This window comes from Panthera leo, chromosome B1, assembly GCF_018350215.1.
Source record: "Panthera leo isolate Ple1 chromosome B1, P.leo_Ple1_pat1.1, whole genome shotgun sequence".
In the NCBI taxonomy this organism is placed as follows: domain Eukaryota; kingdom Metazoa; phylum Chordata; class Mammalia; order Carnivora; family Felidae; genus Panthera; species Panthera leo.
Genome location: NC_056682.1, coordinates 113979206 through 113992302, shown reverse-complemented (window position 1 = coordinate 113992302; position 13097 = coordinate 113979206).

Sequence of the window (13097 nt, the reverse complement as noted above, 5' to 3'; positions counted from 1 at the left end):
AAGCCATCAATGCGACAGCATCGGGCTGATGCGTTAGCTTGCTTTTATGCGAAGAAAAAAAAAAGTCCAGAAATGTCAGTAAGTCTCTTTAGTCCCAATGTGGGTGACTCTGCAAGAATAGACATGGGACACAGGCGTACCGAGGCTTCCGGGAAGGCTGCCAGGACTCAGCCTCCCTGGGAACTGGCAGGCCCAGGAGCCATGTGGCTGCCAAGTGCTTGGCTAACAAGATTCCTTTCTTCCTGACTTGCCCCCGAGACTGAGGCACATGGGGGCAGGCCAGTAGCGACAAACGTTATATAATATGTGTGTTTAATTTTTAGCAGTGGCAACAAAGCAGTGTCTAATTTGATGTCACATGTTTGGTGTTATAAACTTGTAAAAAGTATACTGAAGTTTTCATGACACATTCTATTCTGTAGCCTTGAGAATACTCCCTGGCTCATGGCTCGCCTGATGATAAGGATGTGTGGTAGGTTTGGTAGCAGGGGGCAATTGCCACTGCAAAAGCCAGAGCGGTGCCTCCTCTGGGAAAGCAAAATGCCTTAAACAGGTTTCGAGCTATGAAATGACAGGCCTCAGGAGGGGGTCTTAGATAGGAGGGGTCCTGAGATTGAACTGCTCTGCCTGGAAAAGGGGAAGGAATTCTTGCTCTGGAGATGGAGGCTCGGGGAGAGAGGACAGGAGGGTGAAGAAGAGAGAGACGAGTGTCATGACGGGAAGCTGGGGCTTGAGCGGGAGAAAAGGTCTGGGAACCTTATCATTTTTAAGGGCTGTCTGGCACATCCACCTGGGCCTGGTGGGGAAATCATGGGATTTCCATAACGGGACCCACAGTAGAAAATGGGAACAGCGCTCGGCTGAGGCAGGACACTGGAGGCCAAGATGACCAGGATGGAACGGCACCTCTGACCACTCCTGGGGCTTCTCCCAAGATGTGCAGAGGGGGCTGTAGACACAATTCTCTAGATTTTTGAGGGGCAGGGGAAACTGTGCTGACACCTGGGATGTGTCTGTAGGGTTTGTTTCCCAGACCTGTCTCTTCTTGTCTCCATTTTTGCCACCTCATTTCTTTTGAGGGAAACTGTGGTAGAAGGAACAGGGGTTTTGTATATAAACTGAATTTGAAACTGAGCTCTGTTTCAGCTGCTTAACCTGTTTGAGGTGCAATGTTATTAACCATAAAAGGAACCTCACGGGATGCGTGGGTGGCTCAGTCGGTTAAGCATCCAACTTCTGCTCAGGTCATGAGCTCATGGTTCTTGAGTTCAAGCCTCATATCTGGCTTTCTGCTCTCAGGGCAGAACCCACTTCAGATCCTGTCTCCCTCTCTCTCAGCCCCTCCCCCACTCATGGGCTCTCTCTCTCTCTCTCTCTCTCTCAAAAATGAATAAACATTAAAGAAAAGGATCTCACAGGATACAGAATTATAGGGATATTCAAATTAAAGGGCATGTCACGCGTGGTTTGAGCTCAGGGCCTGGAGCGGGTCGGCTTGATTCCATTTGCTGGTTGTGTGACGTCCAGCAAGTTATTCAACCTCCTCTTATGGAAAATAGCACAAATAGTAGGTCTTTGCGAAGATCGAATGAAATAATACAGCAAAGCTGTTAGAATAGTGCCTGACATTCCGGCAGGTGTTTAATAAGTGCTAACCATTACTGTTGTTCTCACTATTACATATGTGAAATGTCTGGTCTTGGTAGAACCTTAATTACCCACTTTTGCTGTTCATTTTATAGAAATAAAGACATGGCAATTCCCATGCTACCCAATACGTCTTTTTCCCAGAGGAGTTAACTAACAGACAATCGATTGATTGCGTATCTCAGTGATGAAGGTTCGTAGAAGACTTTAACATCTCTCCTCTTACTTTATCCTGTGTAAAGACCTCTGGCTAAAGGGATTTAAAATGGTGTTGATATATAAGTATATTTTATTTGGGAAAAAAATGCCATCAGTTCCAAGAATTACTCCTTATGATTTTCTTTGAATTTCAACAATCTCCTTGTAAATTGAATGTCCGGTATTCATGCTCTCCCTGCAGAGATCATGCTCTCACTTAACAGTCCTCAGTTTTCTCACATTTACATTTATTTACGTAGTATTGCTGAAAGTTGATGGTTAACTGCTTTCCATTGTTATTTGCAGCATACATCCACATGCCAGAAGTTTGGATGCCATACTAAATAAAGGGGTTTAGGGGCGCCTGCTTGACTCAGTCCGTTGAGCGTCCGACTTTGGCTCAGGTCATGATCTCGCTGTTTGTAATTTCGAGCCCCGCGTCGGGCCCTGTGCTGACAGCTCAGGGCCTGGAGCCTGCTTGGGATTCTGTGTCTCCCTCTCTCTTTGCCCCTCCCCCACTCACGCTCTGTCTGTCTGTCTCTCTCTCTCTTTCTCTCTCTCTCTCTCCAAAATAAATAAACATTAAAAAAATTAAAAAGAAATAAACAGAGGGGTTTAAAAAACAGGTTCTGGAAAGGTAAGCTTTCCAGCCCTATGTCCCTGTAGAGCAGGACTGTTTAGTGCTGATCACCAGGCTCTCTTTCAAGGTGTAGCACAGCTTGGCAGCAGACTTAGGGCTTAGATGGTAGGGGATCTGTGTTCAAGTCCTGACTCTGAACTTATGCATGTGACCATGGTCAAATCATTGAATTCTTCTCTTTGGTTTCCTCAAGTAAAACAGAGTGGCTGATTCTGGGAGGAAGGTGGGTGAGTTATCTAGAGTCCTGACATATGATAAATGCTCTGTAAGTGCTGGTTCTCACTGCTTACTCGCGAGGATGCTTCAGTGAATTATTTCAGTCTCCAAGCCAGACTCTTTCCACCCCTAGTTCAGGAAATTTTTAAATCTAGTAGTACTGAATTACTGGGAAAGATTGAGCGCTGGTGGTTGGTTGTATTCCCCAGCCATGAAGAGACACCACCCTGCACACTGTTGTAATCTTGAATTAAATGATTCTGAATCCCCAGATAGTAGTGTTGGGGCTCCTGACTTCAAGGCAGACAGCTGCACTTTGGTGAAAGATCTTGTCAGACATCTGAAACCCCTCTGCCTGGGGCTGGATTCCAGTCCCCATGCCTCACTTTCTAGGAGGGACTTAACAGCCAGGCATTCGTTTTCCTGAGCTTATTTTTCTATATTCTGTAAATTTCAGATGACATAATCAATGTAAATGGTTTTTAAGTTGGGAAATATTAGAAAAATATGTTATTTTGTAAGAAGTTGATACTAATGTTTATATAAATAAATGCTCAGGCTTGCCTAGATGTTGTTTTTTTCTTCTCTTTGTCATGACGCAGGTGATTTTAGATCCCTCATTCTTTTTCCTTTACAGAGGTGTGACATTTGGGCAAAGTTCTATATCCAAGAAAGGCTGTAAAATGCATATTAGTCAAATTTTGCTAATTATTAGCCACACCAAATGATCTGGTGGGTAGAGGTTTTTGGGAGATGACGATGTGAAGTTCAACTATCCATGTGCTTTAATTTGGATGATTTTGTAGAGTGTAGAATGAGCTTCATATCAGGCATCCTTGATTTCGAGCTCAGAAATGAACCAAAATACGCTTTCCTTTACTTCCAAATGCCTGTTTTTTTCCCCTGAATTCTCAATCCATTTTCTCTTTTGTACCTCAGTAAATACATCCTATGATTAGTGGAGGTTGAGGGAGAAAGTACATGCTGTTCCCCTTAGTCTAATTATACTCTTTCCTGAGTGTTCATACGTTTGAGCAGAACTACTGGATGCTCCATTTGCTGGGAAACCTCCTTTCAAATTCTTCTGACCTTGGAGGTCACCAGGGCCCAGAGCCACCGTGGTTTCAGGGACCAGCCCTAGGATTCCAGTCCACTCCCGGACAGGTCCCTGTCCGACAGTAATATATTTCCCTCCCTTTCTTCTATTTTTTTCCTTCCTTCCTTCCTTCCTTCCTTCCTTCCTTCCTTCCTTCCTTCTTTCCTTCCTTCCTTGTATTAAATGTTACCGTACAGTCAAAACCTCCTTTGTTCCAAACCTGCTCCCCCGCCATTCCTTTCTCTCACTCCCAGAGGTAACTCCTACCCTAGAGTCCAAGGCTGTCTTTACAGACCAGTTTTTATACTTTGCTTAGTCCTCATCCACAACAATGTAGTATTGCTTTGTGTTCAACTATATATCAATGCCCTCATCCAATACATAGGATTCTGTAACTTTCTGTTTTTCCTCACTGTTATGTTTTTGAGATTTAGCCATGTTTTCACATGTAGATCTGGTGAATTAGTTTTAACTGTTATACAGGATTCCGTGGAATGGTTCTACTATGATCCTATCCCCTAGTAACACTATACTGCAGTACTACATAGTATGCTATGTTACCCTACTACTTCTACAGCTTTCTCTTTTTTAAAGTTTAAGAGTTTTACTACTTTACATTTAGGTCATTAATCCATATGGAAGTTACTTTCCTATATGCTATGAGGCAGAAATTTTATTTTCTTCTGCATGCGTGGCAGTTGCCCCATATTTTTTCAGTTCTTTGATGTTACATATGACAAAACTGACGTCCGGAGAAGTGGAGTGACTTGGCCAAGGTCACACAATGACCCAGTGGTGGGGCAGTGTCAGAGAATATACTTTCTTTTCTCTATTTTTTTTTTACTTGACAAATACAGATTTATTTTTTTTAATGTTTATTAATTTTTGACACAGGGAGAGAGACAGAGCATGAGCGGGGGAGGGGCAGAGAGCGAGGGAGACACAGAATCCGAAGCAGGGTCCAGGCTCTGAGCTGTCAGCACAGAGCCCGACAAGGGGCTTGAACCCACAGACCACGAGATCATGACCTGAATCGAAGTCAGACACCCAACCGACTGAGCCACCCAGGTGCCCCAATACAGCTTTATTTTTATATTAGATGATTCTTTATGAATTAGCAAAATGAACACATTTTATATTCAAATAACTGAATTTTAAAAATTGAGGTATAATTGACATATAACATTATATTAGTTTCAGGTGTACAGCATATTGATTCAACTATTTGTACACATTGCAAAAGGATCACCACAATAAATCTAGTTAACATCTGTCACCATATGTTGTTGCAAAAATTTTTTTCTTATGGTAAGAACACTTAAGATCTGTTCTCTTAGCAACATTTAAATATAAAATGCAGAATTATAAACTATACTCACCATGCCATATATTACACCCCCATGACTAAGTTATTTTGTAACTGGAAGTTTGAGCCTTAATTATTTTACAACTGTACCTTTATCACTTTCTTTTATATATAAAAGATTTTTATGTAAAAGTTTATATGCAGAAGTAAACTGATTTGCAAGTGTACCAGAACCTCTGCTAAACGCTTGAGAATGTCCTCACTTGCTAAGAAAAGCCTGATTCAGGACTTAAAAAAACCATGACGATAATATGAAAGCACTTTTCTTCTGCTTGGGACCCATGAGTTCAAGAACTGTTTAATATTTCTTCTTGATTTCCCCACAACACTTTCTCTGTGCCATCGTTATAGAATTTATTTTATGCTGAACTGGGGCCTTCCAGTGGGCCTATTTTGTTTATATAGATTGCAAATAGCTTGAGGGCAGGAGCCTCTTTATTTCCATCTTGCTCTGGAGTCTTGTATATGCTGTGCGCTAACGTGTTTTTGACTTGAATAAAGTGTGTGGATGGGGAAGATGCATAGAGAAAAATACTAAACAAATTTCACTTTCTGAACATACATAATTTTATGCTAATTGAATTGTTAAAACTTGCTGTCAGTTCAATAAAAATGACTGTAAAGTGTACTATTACTATTTTTCAAAGAGCTTACATAATTCATTTAATTTTTTTAAAATTTATTATTATGATTTTTTAATCCTTTTTTTTGGAGAGAGATAGAGCATGAGTGGGGGAGGGTCAGAGAGAGATGGAGACACAGAATCTGAAGCAGGCTCCAGGCTCTGAACCGTCAGCACAGAGCCTGACACGGGGCTCGAACCCACGAACCGCGAGATCATGACCTGAGCCGAAGTCGGACCCTCAACGGACTGAGCCGCCCAGGTGCCCCTCCTAATTCATTTAATTTAAAAAAATCAATGAATTCATTAACACTCAGGCAAGTTCTTTCCACTAGTTTTCAAACACGTGGGCCTTTCTGGGGGCAAATATTTTGTTTAGAGTTTATTTTAATTGAAATATAAATCTTTATGTTAATTGGCCCACAGAGTTTTGGATTTCATCAAACATACATCTTTCCTTGGGCTTACTGGGAAAACCTGCTAGCTGCCTATCTAAGGTTTTGTTTTAATTCTTATGTCGTTTGGATTTGGGACTTGTAGAAACATTGTTTGCTTATTTGTTTGCTTTTCGATACTGTTTCTTAAAACAAGAGGACATTATTTGAGAGAGAAGATGTGTATATAAAGGAAATACATTTCAGATAAATGAATCAGATTTGGGGTCACTAACATAATCAGAAGGACTTGCAGCTGTATTTTTGTATTCATGTGTGAGTTTATAAAGAAACTGGTTCAAGGGCATTTAAGGATACATCACTTTTCTGGGCATTCAGGGTCTGCCCTCTATTGGTGACCTGTGCTAGGAAAAATGTCTTTATCCCTCAGAATCCTGCACTAGGTTGAAATAAATTTTATTGATTAGGCATAGTGTTTATGGGAAGTTGGGTTTGAATATAGTAGAAAAACTCTTTAAAAACTCAAAACTGGATTTAATTTTTTCTTAGTCTGGGACTTGTTAATATAAGAGGAAGGATTAGGGGAATGCTAAAGAAAAATAGACATATTATGGGAAAATTTCAGTTTCACATTTAGAAAAATACCTACTTTGAAATCTTGATTCAAAAGAGTGATTGGACACCTTTACTGAGGGAGGAGTAAAGTCCACTCCATTTTCCTGCATGTACCTAATACACTATTACAATTCACATAAATATGTCTTGATCCTTTGTGCATACACAGTTATTATAATAGTAAGCCCAGTTCTCTTGTTATTTTGAGATACAAAATTATTTAGTTCATTGCAGAAAGCCACCAATTTAATGGTTTCTAATTTACACTGAAAGTTATACATACACACACACACACACACACACACACACACACATATAGTTATATATATATAATAACTTCATTAAAAATTTAGTTTAGTTAGCTCATTAAACAAAAATAACAGTACAAAAATATTAAGATTATATACTATTTTGCCTTCTTTCTAATTCTTATATGATTTTGTTTTGCATTAAAAAATGTTACATATATGAGAAGTCTTGGAGGAGGAAAACATATTTTAATATATCACTCTTATGGAGTAAATGCTATATGATGGGTTCAGAAACCAAACTGGGTTTACACACAGACATTTTCATGGTTGAAAAACTATCTTTGGTGATTACTATGCAAAGTTGTGAGTTGTTTATCTCTTTGTTGCAGTCATTGGCTTGTAGACTTTAGCAAAGTCTGAAGTAGAAGTAAATTCCTGTGTCAGCTACATAAGAATCTGTTCTTAATAAACAACCTCATAGGTTACCAAAACTAAAGTGTCTTTATTATGAAGCCCCCTCTTTTTAAAAAGCATGGAGCAGGGGTGCCTGGGTGGCTCAGTCGGTTAAGCGTCCAACTTCGGCTCAGGTCATGATCTCACGGTCCGTGAGTTCCAGCCCCGCGTCAGGCTCTGTGCTGACAGCTCGGAGCCTGGAGTCTGTTTCAGATTCTGTGTCTCCCTCTCTCTCTGCACCCCCCGCCCCCGTTCACGCTCTGTCTCTCTGTCTCAAAAATAAATAAACGTTAAAAAAATTTTTTTTTAAAAAAGCATGGAGCAAAAATAAATAAATAAATAATTTTAAAAAATTAAAAAAACAAAAAATAAAAAGCGCAGAGCAGAAACAAACAAGGTGCTCAACGCCAAACCCTTTATTTGTAGTCTGTCCATGTTATTCCCAGAACATTACCGTAGTTTGCTGGGTACCGTGATTTTCAGTTTAGAAAAGCCAAGCTCCCAAGGTGACACCTGTTATACTTGGGTTCAACTTAGCAACTTATCTTGTTTCTGTTCTATCCTCTTGTTATGGGATGAATTCTGTTCCCCCTAAAAGATGTTGCAGCCCTAGTCCCCAGGACTTGTGAATGTGATTTTATTTGGAACTAGCCTTTGCAGATGATTAGGTTATGACGAGAGCATTAGGGTGGGCCCTAATCTAATATGACTGAGTCGTTATGAAAAGGGGAAATTTAGTCCCAGAGTCAGACATAGAGGGAAGACCATGTAAAGACACAGGATGAATGGTATCCATAGCCAAGGAACACCCCAGGCTACCAGAAACCAGGAACGCTTTCAAACTATCAAGAGGCCAGTTTTCTTTCGGTATGTTTCCTTAGTGGTTCCCTGCATGTTCCCCAGCATCTATTCGTACTTGTTACCTCTCATTTCCCCATTTCTCTATGAATCAGATTTGGATTTCTGAATATTTGAATGTTACATTCATTAATGTCCTGAAATACACTGCCAAAATTCCTGCTTACATTTCACTGACGCTATGTTTCCTGACCCCCCGCGCCGCCCTGCCCTGGGTAGGTTCAGCTTGCTTACATTTCATATGTGAAGGTGCCCTCAGCACTTGAGAAGGCAAATACAAAATGAATTCAAAATGTAATTATTCTTAAGAGATACTCTACAGGAAAGTGCTCTGAATCAGGGAAGGCTATTAAATAGAAGTTTTTGTTATAATTACCAACCTCACATGATACATTGCAGTTACATGTTCCAACTCAGAATATTTTAGGCACTAACTAAATTCATTCTGATAATCGGCTTTTTCTCAGGCATTCCTTTTTATTATCCGATTCATATCTCTCATTAGTGATTTTAGTGTGAAGGATCGAATAGTCTCAGAGTATAGTAAATCTAACAAAAATAGCACCTTAATCATGTAATGTGACCTGTTCTTTATTTTTTCTGTCTTAATTTTATCCTTGTATATTTTGCAATATGGATCAGCTGCTTCTATACCACAGGATTGGTTTGTGCTGTGTTTCCATATGTCCTGGGACCCCAAAGCATGTGCATGCATGTGTGGACACACACACACACACACGCACATTTACATACAGTATTTACATATAAGCTTGCCTTCGATGTCTGGGTTTAGATACACTTGAAGTTTGTGTCAGTCTAATCACTATAAGTGGCTTCTTCTTGCTCTCAGATTTACTCTGACAAAGAAATAGATGGTATCATATGGAAGGAGAGGTGTTGTGGACTATGGCCAGTTTTGGAGACTTATCAGGAGACTGTGACCCGATTCACTGTGGGATTTGATATGGGTGATGGGGGACACAGTATTATGGATTTCAATTTGGGTTATGGTCTTAGGATGGGTAAGTTTACCTTCTAGTTCCCATACGGACCAATTTCAGATATCGGGAACAGACGTTTGCGAGCCCTTCAGGGTCCTGGGTGGATTTGTTACCTCCTCCCATGAATCCAGCCATATCCCTTTCTACCATTCTTGATTTGTAGGGTGAGCAATGGAGTTGGTTTGGCTGACTACTCCTTGGTGCCACATTGTACCATGAACACACCTCTAACTTTGCCCTGACGGCAAGGCCATCAGTTCTAACATTGTGAGTGAGAGTGTAGAATCAGAGTGCTTTGTTTCCAATTCTGGCTCTGCTACTTTCTAGCTGTGTGACCTTGGGGAAATTACGTGACCTCTCTGAGCTTCAGTTTTCCAATGTGTAAAATGAAAGCAGTAAAGTATGTAATGCGCAGGGTGGTTGTATTAAATGAGATAATATGTATGAAGAGTTGGCATTATAGTCTACAGTAAGCACTCATTAAATGGCATTTATTACAATTACCTCTTTACCTGTATAGATCATGAGTTCTTACTTTCAGAGCTTGGCACAAGCCGTCTACAACTGTTTGTTGAGCTGAAGAATCGATTAGAGTTTGGTTACACTGTGCCCATGTTATATAACACCAAGGAACTAGTTAGGTTTGGACATGTTGGTTGATTGCTTAAATCATGCCACTGGCCTCAAAGGACCTTAAATAAGAGTACTTTCTTTGTTCATTGCAAACCTATCATTGCAAACCTTAAATAAGAGTACTCTCTTTGTTCATTGCAAACCTATCACTGGTGTTAGACAGCAGCTCAGGTGCCTGTGAGGAAGGGTCATCACCGCTATAGGGGAAGCATCACCAGAGTCACTTACTGACTTCTTGCTGTACTTCAGTGTAGCTAGATTTTAGTCAAATGTCTTTAAGAGTCAGTATATTTAAGAGAGCACAACCATAAACTGAGCTGCTAGGGAGCTGTGTGAAGGAAGAAAGAGTACTGCAGTTACCTGTGACGATACGGTTACGAGTTAGGTTTTACTGAGTGTCAATAAAGTTCTGCGCTATTGACCTTAAACAGGAAGAGACTGGTTCATGAAAAGCCCATTATCTTGAGCTAGGCATTAATAATCTCTTTGTCTTTGCTATTATTATAATATGCTGCATTGTGCCAGGCTCGGAGCACAAAATATCAGGGTTATGTAAGTGTTCTGGCATGTGGAACTGCCTGAGAAAGACGCTTGGAGTTCCAGCTTGTCCAGTGGTCGAACGACTATGGGAACAACATGAGTGGAAATGTCACAAAATGCCTCTATTTCAGTGGCTCCTAATACAGCTGTCTTTTGATGTCCTTCCCTCTAACTATTCATTTCTGAGAGTCCCATCTCTCTCTCCTGTTAGTAGTTTACTATCTTTACACAAGGAAACTTGCTAAGTGTCTTGGGAGGTGGTGACATTCACTAGTTTTGAACTCAAGGTATTAGAAGAAAACTACCTGTAGCATTTTTTACAGTAGCCAAGATATGGAGACAACCTAAGTGTTGATCAGTGGATAAATGGATGGAGAAAAATATATATGCCATGGAATATTACTCTGCCTTAAAAAGGAAGGATACGTTGCCATTTGGACAACATCAATGAACATGGAAGATGTTATGCTAAGTAGAAGAAGCCAGATACAGGCAAATACTACACGATCTCACTACGTGGGGAATCTAAACAGCTGAACTCCTAAAAGCAGAGAGTAGAATGATGGTTGCCTGGGGCTGGGGGTTGGGGGAAATGGGGAGATATTTGTCAAAGGGTACAAAGTTTCAGTTATGCAGAATGAATAATTTGTAGCATGGTGACTATAGCTAGTACTGTCTTGTATACTTGAAAATTTTTTTTGATGGAACAAAATATATTTTATTTAAATTACACAAGTACAATAAGGCACACAAAGGCCATGGAACTGCATACTTGAAATTTGCTGAGAGAGCAGATCTTAAGTATTCTCAACACATTCACATAAAAAAAATTGTGACTATGTAAGGTGATGGATATATCAATTAGCTTGATTGTGACAGTCAATTTCACAATGTATATGTATACCAAAACTTTGCATTGTGCACTTTAAAAGTATACAATTTTTATTTGCCAATTATACCTCAATAAAGCTGGGGAACAGAAAAAGAAAACTACCTGTCTTCCACATTAGCTTTCCTATCAGAACTGGTGCTTAGGCCTGTATACACCGTGTATACAGAAGCTTTTGGGATAGTAAAATAGTCACTGAAATGCAAGAAAAGCGTTTAGTTTTTAAGAACAAATGTCTCATGTTCTTAATATAGAACGAAGCCTTCTTATCACTGCAAACTTTCCACTAAGATAACAGACATGTAGAGCCTTTGTTCTGAAGGGAAGAAAAGAATAGCTAGTGATCTAAAGAGTACTTATGAATGGAATTAATTTATTATTATTAATTAATTTAGTATAATTATAATTACTTATTAATGGGATGATTATTGTCGTTCATCACAGAAGGAATCTTGACCTCTCAGACTCGGAAGAAATGAGTCCCTTCCTGAGGGCAGAAGGGTGAAGCTGTAAAGTTGGTAGAGTTTTCTAGAGCTCTAACGTTTGTCCTGCATTGAAATACTTGCTCAGTCATTTATTTACTGGCTAACCAGCGATCCAACTTCTGAGTCTCAGCTTTTTTATTAGTAAAAGAAGGCGAATAATAGTTATTTTTCAGTGTTATGAGGAGTCGGTGTGACACTATGTAAGAGTAGTATCCAGTCACATGCTTTTTCAGGAAAGCCTCAAATAGCTTAAAACAAAACAAAACAAAAAAGCAAAACTAGCTTTCCTGTTTAAATAAAACACACACACACACATGCACACGCACACCATAATATTCTGAAGATAAATAGAATTCAATATGTATTTAAGTATTAGCATAACAAGAAAAGTTTCAAGTATTCTTAGTATAGCAGGTGAAACATGAGATGTGAGGAACACTTTTGCTTTATCAAAAACTATCAAAGCTATGTTAGCTACTTATAATTTTTAGAAGATGCCAATGTTACAGAACGTGGTCTGGATCACTCAGTGGAAGAACCACGCAGCCCTCGGAGATCTTGGAAGGCAGGAAGTTTATTTTACACCTGCAGGCTCAGAGGAGATCACTTTCCAGAGAGGTCTGATCCCTTAGCATAAGCAGAGGGAACAATTTATAGTCTGTTACTTCCGCATTCCTCATTAATAGTAATTTGGAGCTTGTGTGCGGCAAGTGGGGTAGGAAGAAGAACCCGGAAGGGGAGTCTTTGGTCGGGGACTGGAATTTCCCTATCAGTCCTGTCAGCCATCTTATAACAAATTTTTCCCTATCACCAATACTACAAAATCTGAAAATTTGTAGTTTTTTTAAGCTTTATCTGTATACACAATCAATCTGCGAGCAGTGGCAGTGTGGTAGGCAGAAAAACAACCTGTCAAAGACGCCCATGTCCTAACTCCCATAAACTATGGATATGGTATGCTTTTTTGCCAAAAGAGAATTAAAATGGCAGAAAAATTAGGTTTGCTAATCAGCTGACCTTAAAAGAAGATTATCCTAGATTACCCAAGTGAGATGAATCTAATCACAAGGGTCCTTAAAAGAAGAAGAGGCAGGCAGAAAAGGAAGAACCAGAGAAGTGGCAGCCTCAGAAGGACCTGGTTTGTTGTTGCTGGTTTTGAAGACAGAGGAAAGAGCCAAGGAACACGGGCAGT